General features: G+C 42.0%; 1 protein-coding gene across 1 annotated transcript in view; it reads left to right on the forward strand.

Annotated features, from left to right (window-relative positions):
- The first annotated feature begins 4,545 nt into the window (after positions 1–4,545).
- EXOC5 (exocyst complex component 5) overlaps positions 4,546–5,607 on the forward strand; it is a 22,090-nt gene continuing 21,028 nt past the window's right edge. The window contains exon 1 of the mRNA XM_009996448.1: positions 4,546–4,635. The gene's annotated coding sequence lies outside the window, so the exon portion shown is untranslated. The remainder of the gene's footprint in view (positions 4,636–5,607) is intronic.

A 5,607-nucleotide genomic window follows, 5' to 3' on the forward strand; every position in this document is an offset into this window, starting at 1 on the left:
CCGGGAACGTGGCTCTGCCGACCCCCTCCCCAGCCCCCCCGGTCTTCCCCGGCGCGGCTTTGGCTGCTCCGAAATCGGGAAGTCGCTCTGCCCTCCCTGTGGAGCTGAGGCACAAGAAGCTGAGTCGCTTGCCCGGGGCCCTGCAGGAGCAGGGCAGGGGTATAGCAGGAGGCTGGGAAATTCTTCTCGCCTGGACCTCACAGGCTTGCATGGTGTGACTAACAGAAAGTGTTTCTTCCCGTTTGCTGGCGCAGGGGGATGTGGCAGCCCTAGCAGGGATCCCCCGTTCTCACTGAGTTCATCGAGAGCTGGTGGTTCATTTGGTGGCTTAGCACCGGGACACGCTTTGCTCAGCCTTCAGGAAAGGTCTTCCTGTTTCTCTGGAAGGTCCTATATCTGTGGCTTACAGAAATGCATTGTGTGCACTTGTATTTATGAATCACTGGTATGACACATGAGTGTTATGACTCATATCTTTTGGCTTGCATGGCTTAAAAAAAAAACACAACAACAAGAAGCAAGACTAACATACCATGGTCTGAGGAGATACCAGGTTTTATACCCTTACTGCACTTCTCTAGCTGTTCAGGGGGTCCATTGACTTCTCACTGTGATGACAATGCAGTTCTGTTCTTTATGGGGTGTTGAACATGAGATAACTTGGATGTGGAAAGAAAACTCTCTGTTTTGGCTGCTTTGGGTCATACAACAATTTGTTCCATCTTACAGTAGTGTTAAAGATGAAATTGCAAAGCAGGTGAGACCTTTGCCTAGAGGTAGGGCTTGGAGTTATGCTTTCCAACATGGAAACCAGAATTTCTTTCTCTCCTGCTTTTCCTTCTCTCTCGCTCCAAAGGCAAGAGAGGTTTGTTCACGATCAATAAAGAAATGCTGCCTGCTCTGTTAGTTTGAAGTTGCTGCCACGAAGCTTAGAACATGAAGACATGTTTATTATGGGAGTAACCCCAGGCTGCATACTGTGAGGGTAGTGTTGTCCTGCAATGCTTGTATTGAAATGTGTTTCAAAGTCAATTTCAGTATAGATACCTGACATTGTGTAGAAAGACCTCTGGTGGAAATGGTCACAACATGGACTCAGTTTTCCCTGGTATAACTCAAGTTGTAATTTATCAACGATTACTTCTAAACTGGACTTTAATGTAGCTAGATCCAGTTTAGTTTCAATTATAGAGACCAGATCAAACCAGGTTGTATCATCCACTTCAGGCATATCTCTTAAATCAGTAGTGTTGGCTGAATGGATAGAAGCACAGTAATTCATCTAGAGCTGGAAGGAAGTTCAAAGAAGAAATTGACTGTTGGGGCTCATCTGATAACAGGCAAAGGACTTGCAAATGACATTTGTGATAGCTGATATTCAGCAGTTTCTGCAGAACTGGATAATTTCTGCAGAACTTAAACCAGGAATTCAACTGTCTGCAACAGGTAACCTCTTATCTAGATAGCATTAAAAAGGAGCAAATGTATATGGAAGACATGATATACAAACAAAACTTCTGAACAGAAGTTTTGAATTTGCACTGGAACCTGTGAAATCATGCCTTAAAAAGACACAGCTGAGCTTCATTTATTCTGTATGAATAGATTACTTTAGCATACCCTTTGTGGAAATTTGGAAGAAAAAGCTGCTTTTATTTCTCTGTTGGTCATTATTCTACACATAATAATGTCTGCTGCATTTACTGTTTCTTAAATAATACAGACCAGAGTTCATATGATTAAAAAGCTGAAGAACAGGTCTCCTGTATAACTGTGTTTTTGAAAAAAATTGTTTTCCAGGTTATGCCCCTTTAAAATATTGCTACACCTGCATATTGCAGTGATTCTGCCATCATTTAGGTATAACTGAACCTATTAAGACTGCTGATGTGTCAAGTAGTTAAAACAAACTGTGGATTTGTAATTTTTGCAGAATATGTTGCAGAAGGGGCAGAATGGGAGACAGGCTGAGCCTTGTGGATGAGGGGGATGCACTTGAGTGCCTGCACTGTGGGAAGGGCAGGGGAGAGGACTGAGCTACTGCCAGTTCAGTTTGGCTTTGTGGCTGGTTGGGTGACACCAAGCTTGGGGTCAATCACAGCGGGTGTTGCCACGTGCCCAGCTAGTTTTTGGGATGCAGGGAAGGGAGCTGCGAGTGCTCTGAATCTCTTAGGGGAGCATCAGAGGAGTATAATGAATAGAGGAAGATTGTCATTATAATTTATTTGTTTTGTTAGTCTAGGGTACATATATCAGATTTCCTTAGGAATGGAGACCTTAATAGGCATACAGAAAAACTTTGAATGTAGCTCTGCAAAAAAAAAATTAAAATTCAAGGGCATTATGTGTGTGTATGTGAATTACCTTTTAGTAGGAACACCTGAAGGGAGAAGTGTAGATAGTGTTATATATACACACAGCACAGCAGTAAAGAGTGCACCTTTCATATAGGGTTCTTCCATAATGCTGTTCTCAGTGTTGGTATCCTTCTAACTGGAGTGGTACTCCAGCTGAATTGCAGAATCTTCAGAGGAAAAGTTGTGGTTGTGATTTTCATATAAAGGAGAAGTGCTGTGAAGAGCCATAAGGTAATTAGGAAGCTGGAGGACTCCTCTGAAGGGAATGTTCCTGTATTGAATGGCTCCATTCACCTATAATTAAAATTGCAGTAGTATTCCCAAACGTTTAAATATGAAGATGACATAAGGAGAGAGTTTATGCTTGGTACAAAAACATCATGTTATAACTTTTTTTGAGAAGAATCCACTTAAAGGAGACAACATTGTGTATCAGGAAGAGCTGGGTTAAAGAGATGAGTGACTTGTAGAGGAATGGTTTGTGTGTGATATCACCAGTTATTTTTGAAGCTTAATCATGGAGGCTGAGCAAAGCACAGTTACTCTGGACAGTCTTTGAATGAGGAGTTACAGGGTGATCTGTTGGAGGGATGAAATTTCTGTCCTGACTAGCAGGGTTCAGCTCATTGGAAAGGATATTTAAAATACTTTTTCTATTTTTGTTGAATGGCTGGGCCTGACTGAGTAGGGTATAATGTGCTTCTGAGGAATGGCAAACCTTGAACTAGCAAGTTCACTGCTTTTTAATAATTTCAATAACACTATAATTATGTTTTCCCCCTCCCTATTGCCTCTGGCAAGGTTTTAGACCTATTGGTACAGGGACCAATTTGAGACCCGTAGAGGTCTGTTTCTTTATTTACTTTTTTTAAACCAGGCTTTATCAGATGAAGTGGTGGCCTATTCACATGTTTCATGATCAGGAAGGAGTTGTGGCAAATACCACTCCTGACTCTGTGTTGGATTGTGTTTCACAGTTTTGGAGCCATTGCTGAGTGTAATTTAAAAGCTTGTGAGGAGTTGTGAGAATACTCTGCTTACTGGTCTTTATTGAATCCTGGACTGGTTTGGGTTGGAAGGGACCTTAAAGATCATCTAGTTCCAACCCCCCTGCATAGGCAGAGATGCCTCCCACTAGACCAGGTTGCTCAGTGCTCCTTGCAGCCTGGCCTTGAACACTTCCAGGGAGGGGGCAGCCATATCTGCACACTCTTAGGTGTGCTGATGTTAGCACCTAAACAATGCTGCTAGGTGACCAATGAAACTGAAGTGATAAATGCCAATTCTTTAAGGAATAAGTGTTGGACTATGTTTTTAAGATTTAATGTTAACTATCCCCCACTATGTGGGGAAATGTTTGAACAGATTTAAGTATTAGGCCAACTGAAATAGGAGCTCTTGGTTTTACAATGAGGTCTCTGCCTTCAGAAAACATTGTTGGGTGGGGAAACAATCTTAACTCTTCATAATTGTGAGTTACTTGTATGGAAGACCCAAGAAATATTATGGAAGAAACTTGAGTAACCTTGTGTTTTAAACATCACTTGTGCCCTGTTTTTCCTTCTTAGGGAAGTCAAGTTCCTAATCTGTTTTTCTGCTTGCTCTTTCCCTCCGTTTTTATCTGCTCTGTTTCTGCAGCTGCAGTTTGATGTTACATAGTGTTCAGTGGCAATCTCACATTGTTTCTACCAGAGGACAGTGCCTTGGTCAGTTCCACTTGTGGTTACATGTTATGAAGGGCACCAGAGTTGAGCAGCTGCAACTAAAACTTACTTTGCCACATAATTTTTTAGATGGCTTGGTTCTCCTATCTGACTTGCTGCACAGCTGATGTCTCCTGATGTGGTATCTCAAACCAGTGTAACTGCTGTATGGTTCAGACACTTTGTAACAAGCCATAAACTCATGTGGAAATAAGGGCATATCATTTATGGCCAACCCTTTACAGACCTGCAGCAAATTCTTTGCTGGTAGCCTGGCAATCTCTAGGTGTTCAAATCCACCATATTTAGACTGGTGCTCTCTAGATGAAATATGTAAATATAAGAGGTGATGGGGTAATTGTCAACACTGTACTTGCTCTTCATTGTGGTAAAGCTTCTGAACTCTTTCAAAATATGTGTAAGCAGCTGCTTAAGGATCAACCTGCTGAGGCTCATTGTAAGGAGTTTTCATTCTGTGACTAGGAGCCTTTTGTGGCAGATGAATACATTGAACGCCTGGCATGGAGAACACCTGGAGGAGGTTCCAGAGGTGGAGAAGCTTTTGATCCAAAAAGGTAAAATCAAATTGCATAATGGTCAAAGTGAATGTGTCTCTAATTGTACTGTTTCATTACACATCCAACAAAAAGCCTGTATGTAGTGTTGGCATGTGTCCAAGGAGGTTTTCATTTGGGAGAATTGCTAGAATTTGTGACCATGAGCCAATTATTCAGAACCAATTATTCAGTACCAAGAGTATGGAAAGTCTCTTTCTGATTTAGACCTTTTGGATGAAGGAGAATTGCCCTTGTCAGACACGAATGTTCCAAAGCACTAGAGCTGCCAGATTAAAGTACAATATGAGACTTCTGTGATAGTTAATGTAATAAGTTTCTTGCTAGTTTAGCTCCCTGAGCTGGCTTGTTGTAAGACCCAGTGTTCTACAGTCCTGGTGCCAAATAAAAGGCAGAAACAGGAAGGATGGGAAGAAAGGCAAGAAGATGGCAAAGTTGACTGAGATTGTTTTAAATTGAGTTGGTGTAGTTTAGTCTGAATCAAGTGATTCTTGATTGCTGTTGCTGAAAGGAGATGGACTCGAGCTACTCTTCCTTGCTCTTAGCTGCACACCATGATAGGTCATCTTGAGCTAGCTCAAGGCATGTGAGCTCATCATGAGCTAATCTCACTCACTAAAATATCAGAAAACTAATCTGACGAAAAAAAAAGCATATTTTTTTTTTCTGTTATGTTAGCGATTTTGGAGAACTTTGAAAGCCTGGGAGCAGGTGCAGAGGTTGTGTGTCTGAGCTGGTGGTGAGAAGGAATGTGGCTGTGGGAAGGAGCAAGGCTTAGGGTAGGGGAAGTGGGGAAGGTAGAGGTAGTGCAGGACCTTCTCTTGTTTCTGGTGAGCTGGTTTGGGTCTTTTGAGAAACTTCACCCTAAGAACTTACTAGGCCAGTGTCAAGTGATATGTTGGTAACTCAGATGCAGTTTTATCCACCAGTCAGCATATAAGCTTCTGTACTCCAAACCTCTGGATCTTCTGT

Source organism: Chaetura pelagica, unplaced genomic scaffold, assembly GCF_000747805.2.
Source record: "Chaetura pelagica isolate M959 unplaced genomic scaffold, ChaPel_1.0 scaffold274, whole genome shotgun sequence".
Lineage (NCBI taxonomy): Eukaryota > Metazoa > Chordata > Aves > Apodiformes > Apodidae > Chaetura > Chaetura pelagica.